The sequence below is a fragment of the Ictidomys tridecemlineatus genome, chromosome 6 (genome assembly GCF_052094955.1).
Source record: "Ictidomys tridecemlineatus isolate mIctTri1 chromosome 6, mIctTri1.hap1, whole genome shotgun sequence".
In the NCBI taxonomy this organism is placed as follows: Eukaryota; Metazoa; Chordata; class Mammalia; order Rodentia; family Sciuridae; genus Ictidomys; species Ictidomys tridecemlineatus.
The window spans coordinates 7,114,387-7,126,718 of NC_135482.1; the positions used below are offsets into that span (position 1 = coordinate 7,114,387).

The following is a 12,332-nucleotide window of genomic DNA, read 5'->3' on the forward strand; positions in this document are numbered from 1 at the left end:
GCTCTCCTAAATAGCAGGAATTACAGGTGTGTGCCACCATGCCCAGCTAAACTTTTAAATTGTCATCTATAACTCTTTTAAGTCTTTTTTTGGCTAGATGATAAGTTCAGTACCTCCCAATAAAAGTACAAATGGAATTCAGAGGCTGGCAGTAGCACATGCCTCTCATCCCAACAATTTAAGAGGCTGAGGAAGGAGGATTGTAAGTTGTTGGCCTGTGCAATTTAGCAAGATCCTGCCTCAAGATTGAAAAAAAAAAAAAAAAAAAGAAAGGATTGAGGATGTAACTCATCTGGATTCAGACATACAAGTCACAGTTCTCTTTATCAGCAGCATCCACCTCTTTATGGCCTGTATTAGCACCAATAAAAACTTGCAAAATTGACTGATCCAGTTTGTTAATTCCCACTTTTCTGTTTACCGTCTGGTGAAAGTGTCAATAGCAAGCAAAATGATTAAAAGTCAGAACAGGTAAAAGACATTTTGACAATCCATGAATTGAAAAATCAATGCAAATTCTTACAAGCAAATGGTGTTGATGTAAACAGATACTCTCCATCATCTGAAATAAATATTGTAAAGAGTGAAACTTCTAGGTTGTAGCTGACTAGATCACTCATTAATTTGGGCTTCAGGAATATTTGAGATATTAATTTGTCTCACAACATTTATTTATTGAGTATATTCATGCCAGGAACTTGCTAAGCACTCACATGCAAATATGAATGACAATTATTATTAGTCTTTATATATTGCTTTGTAGCTTATAAAACAATCTAGTGTTTACTAACTTAATTTGGTAACCTATTTCAGACCTCTGAAACTGATTGGACAGGCAGTATCTCCATTTTATGTCTAGAGACAGCTTTGGATGGTTAAATAGCTCGTTCACACAGTCAGTAAATGACAAAAGGACGAAAGAGAAGTTTTCTGACTCCCAAGTCCCATCCTGTCCCACAACACTTTTTTGTCTTCCTCAGAAATGGCCTATTCTCTCAAGGCAGGGTTTGGTGGACATACTATGCCAAAGGACCCAAAAATAGATACAAGTGCTATATAGAGCATGAATAATAGGGATATTATGGGAACTTGATGGTTTTGATTGTTAACAAGCAACGTAGCAGGTAAGTTAAGGAGTTTGCCAATACTATTTCTCTTTCTTCCAAAAATGAACAATAGATTCAGTATACCTTGCTGTGTCCCCACTTTTTACCTTTTTGTGTCCCCACTGCTCAACAAGGTACGGCCAGCAAGGCCCTACCTTGCCACAAAAAAAAAAAAAAAAAAAAAAAAAAAAAAAATCCTTTTTAAATGCTTAACTACTAGAATGTAACTCTTCCAAGTTGGGCCTCCCTGCATTGTTCTTGAAGTATCGGTTATACAGTAATGCCCATGTTAGAAAAATGGGCCCATCACTCAAGTGTCAAGCTTAGGTAAGAATGTCCCTGATATACACAAAGGTCTCTGATGTGCTTTGTATGTTTTTGGTAGTTTGGGGAGCATAATACCCTGGGTTGGCTCTCTCAAGAACTTGCTGTTTAAGTTGTCTTTCTTCATTTGCTTACCTACCACCCTTAGTGGACTAAGAGCTCTGAATCCTTGTTACCATTATCTCAGGCATTACTAAGACCATGTTGAGGTAGGTGGGGAATAGTGTTGAATTGGGGGTTGCTTAAAGTACTTAGAGTAGCAATCCCTAGGATAATATGTATTTTTGACAAAAAGTAAGATATGACTTCCCTAAGCTACTGCATTGGTGGTTTCACCATATTAAATATAATATGGTATTTACATTCTTACTTCATTCCAAACTGGGCAGATGGGAACTGAGAAGAAACGGCATAATCTTTGGACTTCTAAGCATGGACTGAAAATAAGAAACTGGCTTGCTCCTGCCACATCATGTTGTTTGGACCAGGGTTGTTCCTTTCCTGAGTGCAGGTTTTGTTTTTGTGTCCCCATTGCCCAACAGTTGAGACTCATTAATGAGGCTTAATCATTATAATGGCCTTGTACCAAAGATACTCTGCTAATTGAGAAGTCTAGAAATAATTTTTGAGCATCTGCCATGTACCAACCATTTTTCTAAGCAATAGCAAATTGCTGTGAACAAGTCAGGCGAGTTGCCTGCTCTCATGGGACTTGCGTTAGAATTGAGGGAGAAAGATGAGTTACATAAACCAGACACAGTGCTATAAAGAACACGAGATAGGGGGCTTAGTGATTAACGTGTTGTAACATATAATCACCAGCATCCATGTGAGAGAAAGACACTGGGGGTAGGGCGTGTCTTTTTTGATTGGTATCCCTGGGGATGGAACCCAGGGCTTTGAATATACTAAATGAGTGCTCTACTACTGAGCTGCACCCTTAGCCTCTCTGGGGGTTCTTACACATGTATGTGCTTATATATGAGGAATGCAGACAAGTGGGAAGGGAGAACACCAAGACATGCAGAGACAGAGTTAGAATGCAGTACAGCACCATCCAACTAATAGAATTTGTATAGGTCATTAAACTTGTGTGCATGCGCACATATACATATGTTGCAGGGGGAGGCATCTCAGCTTTGCATCTTTATTTCCCTACACGACATGAGATAGTGCTGTCAACTCTCAGAAGTCAAAAATTCCATTTCTAAAGTTGCTTTTGTCACCCTCATAAATAGCATCTCCTTTATCTGAGATACTAATTGGGCTTTGTGTGTGCTGTACTGAATTGTAAAATATTATTTCCACCCAGAGATTGTTGGAAACCATAAATAGGGGCTCCCTGACTTCTAGGTCTGGCACATGGTGTCTATAGGTTGCCATGATTATGCTCCTACTCACCACCTTGGTGCCTCTCCCCTACCAACATCAATACATAGCAGTTTCTCAGAGTCAGAATCAAGTTCAAAATCAGGAATAAGACAAATCTAAAATAAGCTAAGCAGCCATTTTGCTTGTTCATTCTTTCTTTTTTGGTTTTTGCCATTTTTGTTGATAAGCTTATCTTTAGTGGTGATACTGGTGTATGTTTTTAAATAGCTTTATTGAGATTTAATTCATATACCATATAATTCACCCATTTATGATGTATAATTTGATGGACATTAGTACATTCACAGGTATATGCAACTATCATCAGTTTAAAAACATTTCTTGTCACCTCACAGAGACCCCTGTATCCCTTAGTATCTATCATCCCTTCATCTCCCAATTCTACCTCCCTCTACCCCAGTCCTAAGTAAGCACTAATCTACTTTCTTTCCCTATAGATATCATATAATAAGTGGACTTTTGTGACTGGCCTCTTTGAATTAGCATGTTTTAAGATTCATCAAAGTTGTTGGCTATATCAGTACTTCATTCATTTTTACAGCTGAGTAATACTACATTTTATAGTCATTTTATCCATTCATCCTACTGATTGCCATTTAGATTCTTCCTACCTTTGGCTATCATAAATAATACTTTTGTGAATACTCATGTACAGATTTTTGCATAGACATATTTTCATCTCTCTTGGGTATATACCTAGGAGTAGAACTGGTGGGTCATATGGTACCCTGGTGTTAATTGTTTGATGAACTTGCCAAAGCAGGTGTCCCATTTTACATTCTCAGCAGCAGTGTATAAAGGATCCTATTTCTTTACATCCTCACCAACACTTATTAGCCAACTTCTTGATTATCTTAGTAGGTGTGAAATTAAATCTCATAGTGGTTTTAATTTGCATTTCCTTAATGACTAATGTCAAGGTTTTTTTTGCACATGCTTATTGGCCATTTGTATATCTTCTTTGAGGAATGTCCATTCAGTTCCTTTGTCTATTTTTAATTGCATTATCTTTTTATTATTGAATTAAAAGAGTTCTTTATATATTCTGAATACAAGTCCCTTACCAGATATAGAATTTTCAAATATTTTCTATCATTTTTCAGGTTATCTTTTCACTTACTTGATACCGTCTTTTGAAATACAGAAGTTTGATCTAGTTTGGCATTTATGTATTTTATTTTATTGTTGGTGTTATTGGTTTCATATATAAGAATTCATTGCCAAATCTGAGGTCATCAAGACTTACTTCTAAGTTTACCTTTAAGAGTGTGTCAATTTGGGCTGGGGATGTGGTTCAAGCGGTGGCGCGCTCGCCTGGCTTGCGTGTGGCCTGGGTTTGATCCTCAGCACCACATACAAACAAAGATGTTGTGTCCGCCGAAAACTAAAATTCTCTCTCTCTCTCTTAAAAAAAAAAGAGTGTGTCAATTCATTACAGCTGCTATAACAAAATACTTTAAACTGAATTGCTTTTTTAAAAATTCATGAACACATAATATCTTTACATTTATTTAATGATTCTTTAATTTCTTTCAACAATGTTTTATACTGAAAAAAATTTTTTTTTCCAGTGCTGGGAATTGAACTCAGGGCCTCACACATACTAGGCAAGTGTCCTACCACCCATTTAACACTCCCAGATATTGACTTGTTTTCTTAATTTGATTTTCATGTTGTTCAGTACAAATATATAAAAACTATGATTGATTTTTGTATATTGATCTTATATCCTTCAACCTTGTTTAAATCACTTATTCTAATGGTTTTTGGTTTTGGGGTGTGTGGGTTTTTTTTTTTTTTTTTTTTGGAATTTTCTCTACATAAGACTGTTTCAATTGAAAATAGAGGACTTTTTACTTATTCCTTTCCAATCTGGATGAATTTTATTTATTTTTCTTGCCTAATTACTTCAAGTGCTGTGCTGAACAGACATGATGAGAGCAGACATCTTTGTCTTGGTCCTGACCTTGGGGAAAGCAAGCAGTCTTTTGCTATCAATTGAGCACCATGTTGGCTGTGGCTTTTTCAGGTTCCCCTCATTGTTTCTTTGCCCTGCCAACTGGACTGAGTCCCTACCCTGTACTGAGCACCTCAGTCATCCTTGAAAATGTATGATAGTGCACTTCTTTGTGCACTCAAATGTTTTGATTTATTTCTTTGTTTTGTGTTAACCATTTTATTAAATCTTCCTCAAATACTAAAAATTTCTGGCCACATTAAACATAATAGAATACAATATAATTTAGTTGTTGATTTAGAACTTGGACATCATTGTGATGTGTTATTCTGTGGGCTGTAATGTGGTAATGTCTTTGAGAGATGATTAGATAGTTTATTCCTTCCAAGAATCACTCCAAACACTGTTTTGCATTTCCGTGTCTGCTTTTTTTAAATACATACTGTACTGTCCCTAGCTATTAACTAACACTTTTTCTGTCCTTCATATGCCTGTCTCTGAGAACATTCTCTTCTAACAGAGAACTTTTTTTTTTTTTTTTGTAGTTGTACATTGGACAGAATGTTGTTATGTGGAGCTAAGGATCGAACCCAGTGCCTCACACATGCTAGGCAAGTGCTCTGCCACTGAGCCACAACCCCTGCCCCAAACAGACAACTTCTAATTTGCTGAGGACTAAAGTTTTTACAAATCTTTTTGAAATTAGAGTAAGTAAACTGAGAAAGAAATTCCTCTGTGATTACAGTGCCTGGACTTTTCAATAGCTTGTTTGGTTCTTTAAATGCTTTTTATTTCCCGGGTTCTTAGCTCTGTTCTGGAAGAGTCACTATCAGGTTTAGATTCCACTATATCACTAATAAAATTATTAAGGCTTGTTTTATTCCTTTCCATCTCACCTCTTTTTCTAGTCCCATTTTTCTTTAAGTGAATTCTCCCTAGTTTTCTTGTTTCCCTGATTCAAGAATGTTCATAGCAGCATTTTTCATAATAACCAAAGATTCAGACAAAGTAATATTAAAGTTGTCATATTAAGTACAACAGAACACTGTGCAGCAATTAAAATGAACAAAGTCTAACTATATGCAAGAGCAGGGATGAGTCATCACACAACGCTGAGGAAAGAAGCCTGATGTAAAACTTGACTTCATCCATGCTTCCATTTGCATAAATTTCAAAAACAGTGTTAGAAGTCCACACAGTGATTACTTGTGGGGAGGATGTGGGCAGTAAAACACGTGATACAAGACAGAAGGTTAGAAAGTAAAGAGATTAAAGTAGGTATACCAAGCAAATGCTAAACCAAAGCAAAGCTGCTTGAGGTTAAAGAAAAAAACACTTTGCAGGATAAGAAAAGTCAAGAAGCATTGGTAAAAAGGATAAATCACCAAGAAGAGATAAAACCTAAACCTAATACTACGTAATAATATGGACTCAAATACGTAATACAAAGATGGTCAGATTCACTAAAAACAATTGATAGTTCCAACAATTATGTGAAGATCTTGACATATTTTTCTGAAATCTAGGTAGACTAAAAGAATATTTGATCAATATCTCATAATTATTTACTTCATATTGTAATTTTTAAACATATATACATATATATTTGGTCTTCATTCCATTTCCTGGCATAAAACTTAAAACCAATGTACTCTCAGGAGTGATGAGTATCTTTTGTATGCTAATAAGATGACTGGTGGCCAGCATCCCCTCAACATGGGGATGGTTACCACAGGGACCAAGGCATAGCTGGTGCACACCTGTAATCTCAGACTCAGGAGCCTGATGCAGGAGGGTGGCAAATTTAGGCCAGCCTGGGGAAATTTGCAAGACCCTGTATCAAAAGATAAAAAGTAAAAAGGGCTGGAGGGGTAGTTCAGTGGTAGAGCACCCCGGGGTTCAATTCCTAGGGAGAGAAAGAAGGAAGAAAGGGTGGATTTGAGATTGTCACTTTACTGAGGTCAGGGTGAAAAGGGCTGAATAGTTCACCAAAGGCCAATGGTGTACTCAATCAGGCCTACATAATAAAGCCTCTATAAAAACCCAAAAGGGCTAGGGATAATCTGGAATACCTGAACACAAAGGGGTGCCTGGAGGTTGGTGCACAAGTTAGAAAACACATTTTCAAGCACACTTGGAATAGAACACTTACAACAACTCACCACCATATAGTGAGCTGAAATCTGTCTTCCTAAGGTTTCTATCTTCTGGTTCCACTTCTATCCATCAGAGCACAGAGACCACAATATATTGCAAATCCTTAATACTTCTCAAGTTTTTGACTTCTGCCACTAAGTCCAAGTTTCTCATGCCCTTGTCTAAACCATGAGGAGAGCGTCTTATCCTCTGCTTCTAGTTGCCCCCCACACTGGAATAAGAATCATCCTTGTATGTGTAATGGGAGTCTCCCCTGCCTTTATGCCTACAGTTTTCCAATAATAGGATAAAACCCAGGCAATGGTCTGACCCCTGGCTCCCTTTCTAACTTCATCCACCCTGCTTTCTCACTGGCACCCTTCACCAGTGGGCTGTGTTCAGACTCAAGCAAGTCCCTGGCTCAGAGCCTCTGCCCTGGCTGTTCCTTCTACTGCTTTCCCTCATTCTCCACTCACTCGGTGTTGCTCACGTGTCATCTCTTCAGAGGCCTCTGCTGGCCACTGTCTAAAGTACCACACTACAGATTTCTTTGTTTCGTTCACCACTGTATCCCTAATGCCTGGAAAATTTCCTGCCTCACACAAAACGCTCTAAAGATATCTGAGGAAGTGAATAACACTTCAGTGTTTCAAACCCTTGAATGGCTCTCCAGTGCCAGGGGCAGGACTTCCGCAGCACTGGCACTATTGATATGTTGGGCTGGACAACTCTATCTGGGGGAGATTGTCCTATGCATTGTCAGCAGTGCCTCTGGCTTCTATCCATGCTAGTCTGTAGTTTTCCCCCTCTTCCAATAATCAAGACTATCTCCATACCTTGCCAAATGTATGCCCTGAAGGGCAAAAAACCCATTACTGAGAACCACTGGGCAACGCTAACCGGTTTCTAACTGAGAGTCACCTGTTTAAAGCAAAACAAATCCCTAGTCTTCTTGGAGGGCTGTAGACTCAGAATCTCTTGGGTTTGGGTCTAAAGCATCTGGTCACAGTTATAAGGGACTTGGCCTAGAGGACAAACACAAAGCCTTTTGTCAACCAGTCCCTCCTGGCCTCTCTTAGCATTGCTTCCTTACGTCACCTGGTCCTCCAGCCACAGCATGCTGTTTTGTGTCTCCCCTTCTCTGCATGTGTTTTTTCTTCTCTGGCACAGAGACTGCTTAATTGCTTACTAATATCCACTTCCTCTTTCTTCATAAGTAACAGAGTGTCTCGTGTTATTGAATCGTGATTTTGTACCCAGTTAGAAAACACATTTCATAGCCTCCCTTATAGATGGCAGTGGTGTCCCCTCCTCTATTGGGAAAATTATACATGAATACATTCTGGTTGTACAGGCTTCAAACAACGCAAATGTACACTTTTTACCAAGGTCCCCACATAAATGACCATCATCAACAATTTGGTACATAATCTTCTAAGTCCCTATGAATTTAAAATTTGTTTACTTTCTACCTGGTAATGCCAAAGTTTTTGATTCTTTATTTCCTACATAATGTTCATCTATCCTTTTTTATTGAGTAATTTTAAGGCACATTTAAAAATTCCTTTCTAAAGAAAGGAAATCCTGAAATTTTAAGTTAAAGATGTATTAGGGTTCTTAGGAGAGACAGACCCAATAGGATATTGTAAGAGATTTATTACTGGAGTTGACTATGAAAGCCAAGAGATCTTATAATCTTTGTCTGCAAGCTAGTGGTATAAGTCTGTCTGAAAGTCCAAGAACCAAGAACACAAATGTCCAAGGCAGTCAAAGATTAATGTCTCAACTCAAGCACAGAGCACATTCACCTTGCTCCAGCTTTTATTCTGTTCAGACCCTTAACGGGTTGCACGATGCCCACTTTACAATAGGGACATAGAGAGGCCACCTTTGCTGATAGCAATGACTCCTTGCAGGTGCCCACTTGGTAAATGAAAGCAGGATGAAGCCTGGCACTTCTGCCTTCATTTTATATTGTCTCCTTTACTACCTTCAACTTTTGTGACCTGCTCAGCTCTGTGTGTAGGCATGTCAATCATATGTTATGGTTTAGGTATGAGGTGTCTCCCAAAAGCTCGTGTGTGAGATGATACAAGAATTTTCACAGGTGAAATGATTGATTATGAGAGCTTTAACTTCATCAGTGAACTAATCACTGATAAGGATTAACTAGATGGCAGCTATAGGCAGGAGGGGTGTAGGTCACTGGGGGCTTGCCTTTGTCCCTGGTGAGCAGAGCTCCTCCCTCTGCTTCCTGATTGTCAAGAACTGAGCAGCTTTCCTCTACCACACACTTCTGCCTTGATGTTCTGAATTACGTCAGGGCCAGAGCTGTGGAGTCAGCCAACCATGGACTAAAACTCTGAAACCATGAGCCCAAAAAGCTTTCTTCTCCTTTAAGTTGTTCTTGTCAGGTCTCTGGGTCACAGGAACACAAAGCTGACTAAAATATATGGCTGTTCATCTAAAATCTGATAATACAATGTTTTTTAGTCCAAATTGACCCAACCTATCTCATCCCCCTTCATGACAGGAAAGATTTGCAGGGACATTTATGGCATCCTGTTTCAGACCCCTGGGTAGCACCTAGAAGTTTCTAGTCATTCTGCTGCACCTTCCAGGAGCAGCAGAGCAGGGAAGGCACATCACGCCACAATCAGACTGTATTCTTAATTCATCTCTAGGAACTGAATTGCCCCCTTCCAGGATCACTGATCTGATAGATAAACAACCAGAACAGAAAATGGAGCTTGCCCCCCTCACGTGATAAAGAAGGCTCCAGAGCCACCTTGAAGAACCTGAACTGAGATAATGATCCCCCAGACTAGTTTAACCCAGACTGTTTATCTATGTACACCTCTCAATACGGATCTCACTCCAGTATTTCCAAATTGATTGAAGTTCCTTACCTTTTCACCATTACCTTTTCTGTTTGACTTTTGGGGTAAGTAGCTAAACCTGGTTTTTGGAAGCCCCAGAGTCAGGCCTCTGGCCTAGTGCTCCAGTAACACACCCACGGGATGATGAGAAACATCTTTTTAACCCCATCTACCAATGCACAACCAGCAATAATGTTCTTGGAGTTGTCTGGGAGTCCTTTAATCCAGTCAAACTGACACATAAAATTAAACATCATGAATTCACCTCTTGTCCACTGTGCACCCATATGCATCTCCTTCAACCATACTTAGTCTCCAAATAAAGACAATAACAAGGTCATAATTCTGTCTAACATGACATCACTATCCTGTGTGTAGTGCTATAATAAAGAAGTAGAAACTGTAATTCATGTACAGCAAATTTATTTCTTATAGTTCTGGAGGTTGGGAAACCCAAATTAAGGTGCCAGCAGATTCAGTGTCTGGTGAGGACCCACTCTGTAGTTTATAGACAGCATCTCTTTGCCATAACTTTACACGGTATAAGGTGCAAGGTGTTTCCTCAGACCTCTTCTTATAAAAGGACACTAATTTCATTGAGGAGACTCTGCCTTGGGAAATACCCTACTTTCTTCCTGCCCCATTATTGGTAACTGAACCCAGGGCCTCACAGGTGCTAGGCAAGTGCTCTACCATTGAGCTACATCCCAGCCATTTTTATTTTTATTTTTTATTTTAAGACAAGGCTTTGCTCAGCTGCCCACACTGGCCTCAAACTTGAGATCTTCCTGCCTCAGCCTCCTGAGTCACTGGGGTTGCTTGTTGTGCACCACTGCATCTGGCTTTGCACGGCACTTCTAACTGTAATCAGGTATCTCCTGAGTTTGAGATTCCATTTTCCTACGTGTGGTGAAAGTCAATTTTTCTCCTTGGTCCTCTAGTGGCCAGATTAAAGCTAGATTATCTTGACGGCATCATCTTCAGAAAGACTCTCATCTTCAAGATAGAGGAATGAGCTGGCCAAGTAGACAACAGGACTGTAGATTTAGGGGTGAGACATATGTTCCATTCCAAAGCAAATACCAGAGCATTACCGTATTCAAGGCATTATGGAGACATGGAGAAGTGTGTAAGAAAATAGGAAGCAATCCTAGCCCTCCAAGAAGCTTGCAATTATTTTAGAAGATAACCAGCAATACAAGATTGTTTACTTTCATGTACTTAAAATTAGTATCTGTAATTTTCTTATATTGATTTTCTTCATATGAAACTCCAGCATATCCTGTGTTTCCCAACATGGAGGCTCTGAGCATGGAGTAAAGACAGTGCTGAGTTGTGAGGTGATAATGCTGGGGGTGCAGATCAGTGGTAGCCCACTTGCCGAGCATGAATGAGGTCCTGGTTCAATGCTTAGCCTGCCAGGAAAAAAAAAAAGATAATGCTCTCAGGTTTAAGCCTGTCTCTGTGATGAACTGTGAGCTTATTTGGAAAAGAAATTGCTTCAGTTCCAGAGGATTTCTGCGCCCTGTCAGGAGGCATTATTAACAGAACTAGATCAGTTGCCAGGAGAGGTGACACCTGGCGTTCTTGTTCCCTTCCCCCTGGCTCCAGACAACTGGGTAGAACCAAATGAGGCGGAAAGATGAAAAGAAAGATGTGGATTCTGCTGTGAAGGTCAGAGATGCTCTGTTGGTGCCTTGTGTGAAACCACCCTCTCCCAGCCTTTTGACTCTCTGCACAAAGGCAGGCCAGGCCTCCCAGGCTCAGGTGGAACTGCCCTTAACAGGCCACCTGGCAACGCCACAGGGATAATGATATCAACCACTGAATGATTAAATCACTTGGAACACTCTCAGAGTTGGCGGGGAGGCTGGGCGGTGGGCAGCCAGTCAGGGCTGTGTACAGTCCTCGTGTACCCGCTTACTGTGCTGCTTCCAAAGCCAGCCCGCCTACCTCATGCCAGGTTCCGGAATGAACCCTTGTTATAGCCACCTGCATTCTTGACCTTTTTTTTTCTAGTCCACACTCTCCTCTGAGGCGAGTTTTGCCTCAATGACTCCCAATTGCAACATGATTTAAACATGTGTCAGTCAGCTTTCTGTCACTGTGACAAAAATACCTGAGAAAGTCAACCAAAGGGAGGACAGGTTTATTCTGGATCACGGTTTCAGAGCTCTCAGTCCCTGATCATTCGGTCCTGTTGCGTTGGGCCTTTGGTGAGGCAGAACAGCGGCAGCTCATCTCATGGTGACTAAGAAACAGAGAGCGAGCTCAAGAAAGAGAGGAAGGAGTCAGGGACAAGATAGCCTTCAAGGGCATGTCCCTGGAGACCTGCTCCCTCCCACTAGGCCCCACTTCCTAAGTTTCCAGCATCTCCCAACAGTGCCATCATCTGGGGACACATGAACTTTGAGGGAACATTCCAGATCCAAACTCTAGCACCCTCATGACACTGATTTCCTCACTGGATAAACCTGGAGAACTCAGACAAATGAATTAAGAAATTCTTCCACCCCCAAACAACCATTGTTCATAGTT

At 40.1% G+C, this 12,332-nt stretch overlaps 1 long non-coding RNA gene across 1 annotated transcript; it reads right to left on the reverse strand.

The window, feature by feature from the left end:
* Positions 1–10,200: 10,200 nt before the first annotated feature.
* LOC144378303 (uncharacterized) lies at positions 10,201–12,056 on the reverse strand. The gene is made up of 2 exons (XR_013440002.1): positions 11,914–12,056; positions 10,201–11,209 (listed from the first exon to the last, which is right to left on the reverse strand). It is a non-coding gene; the product is annotated as an uncharacterized LOC144378303 (long non-coding RNA).
* Positions 12,057–12,332: the final 276 nt, after the last annotated feature.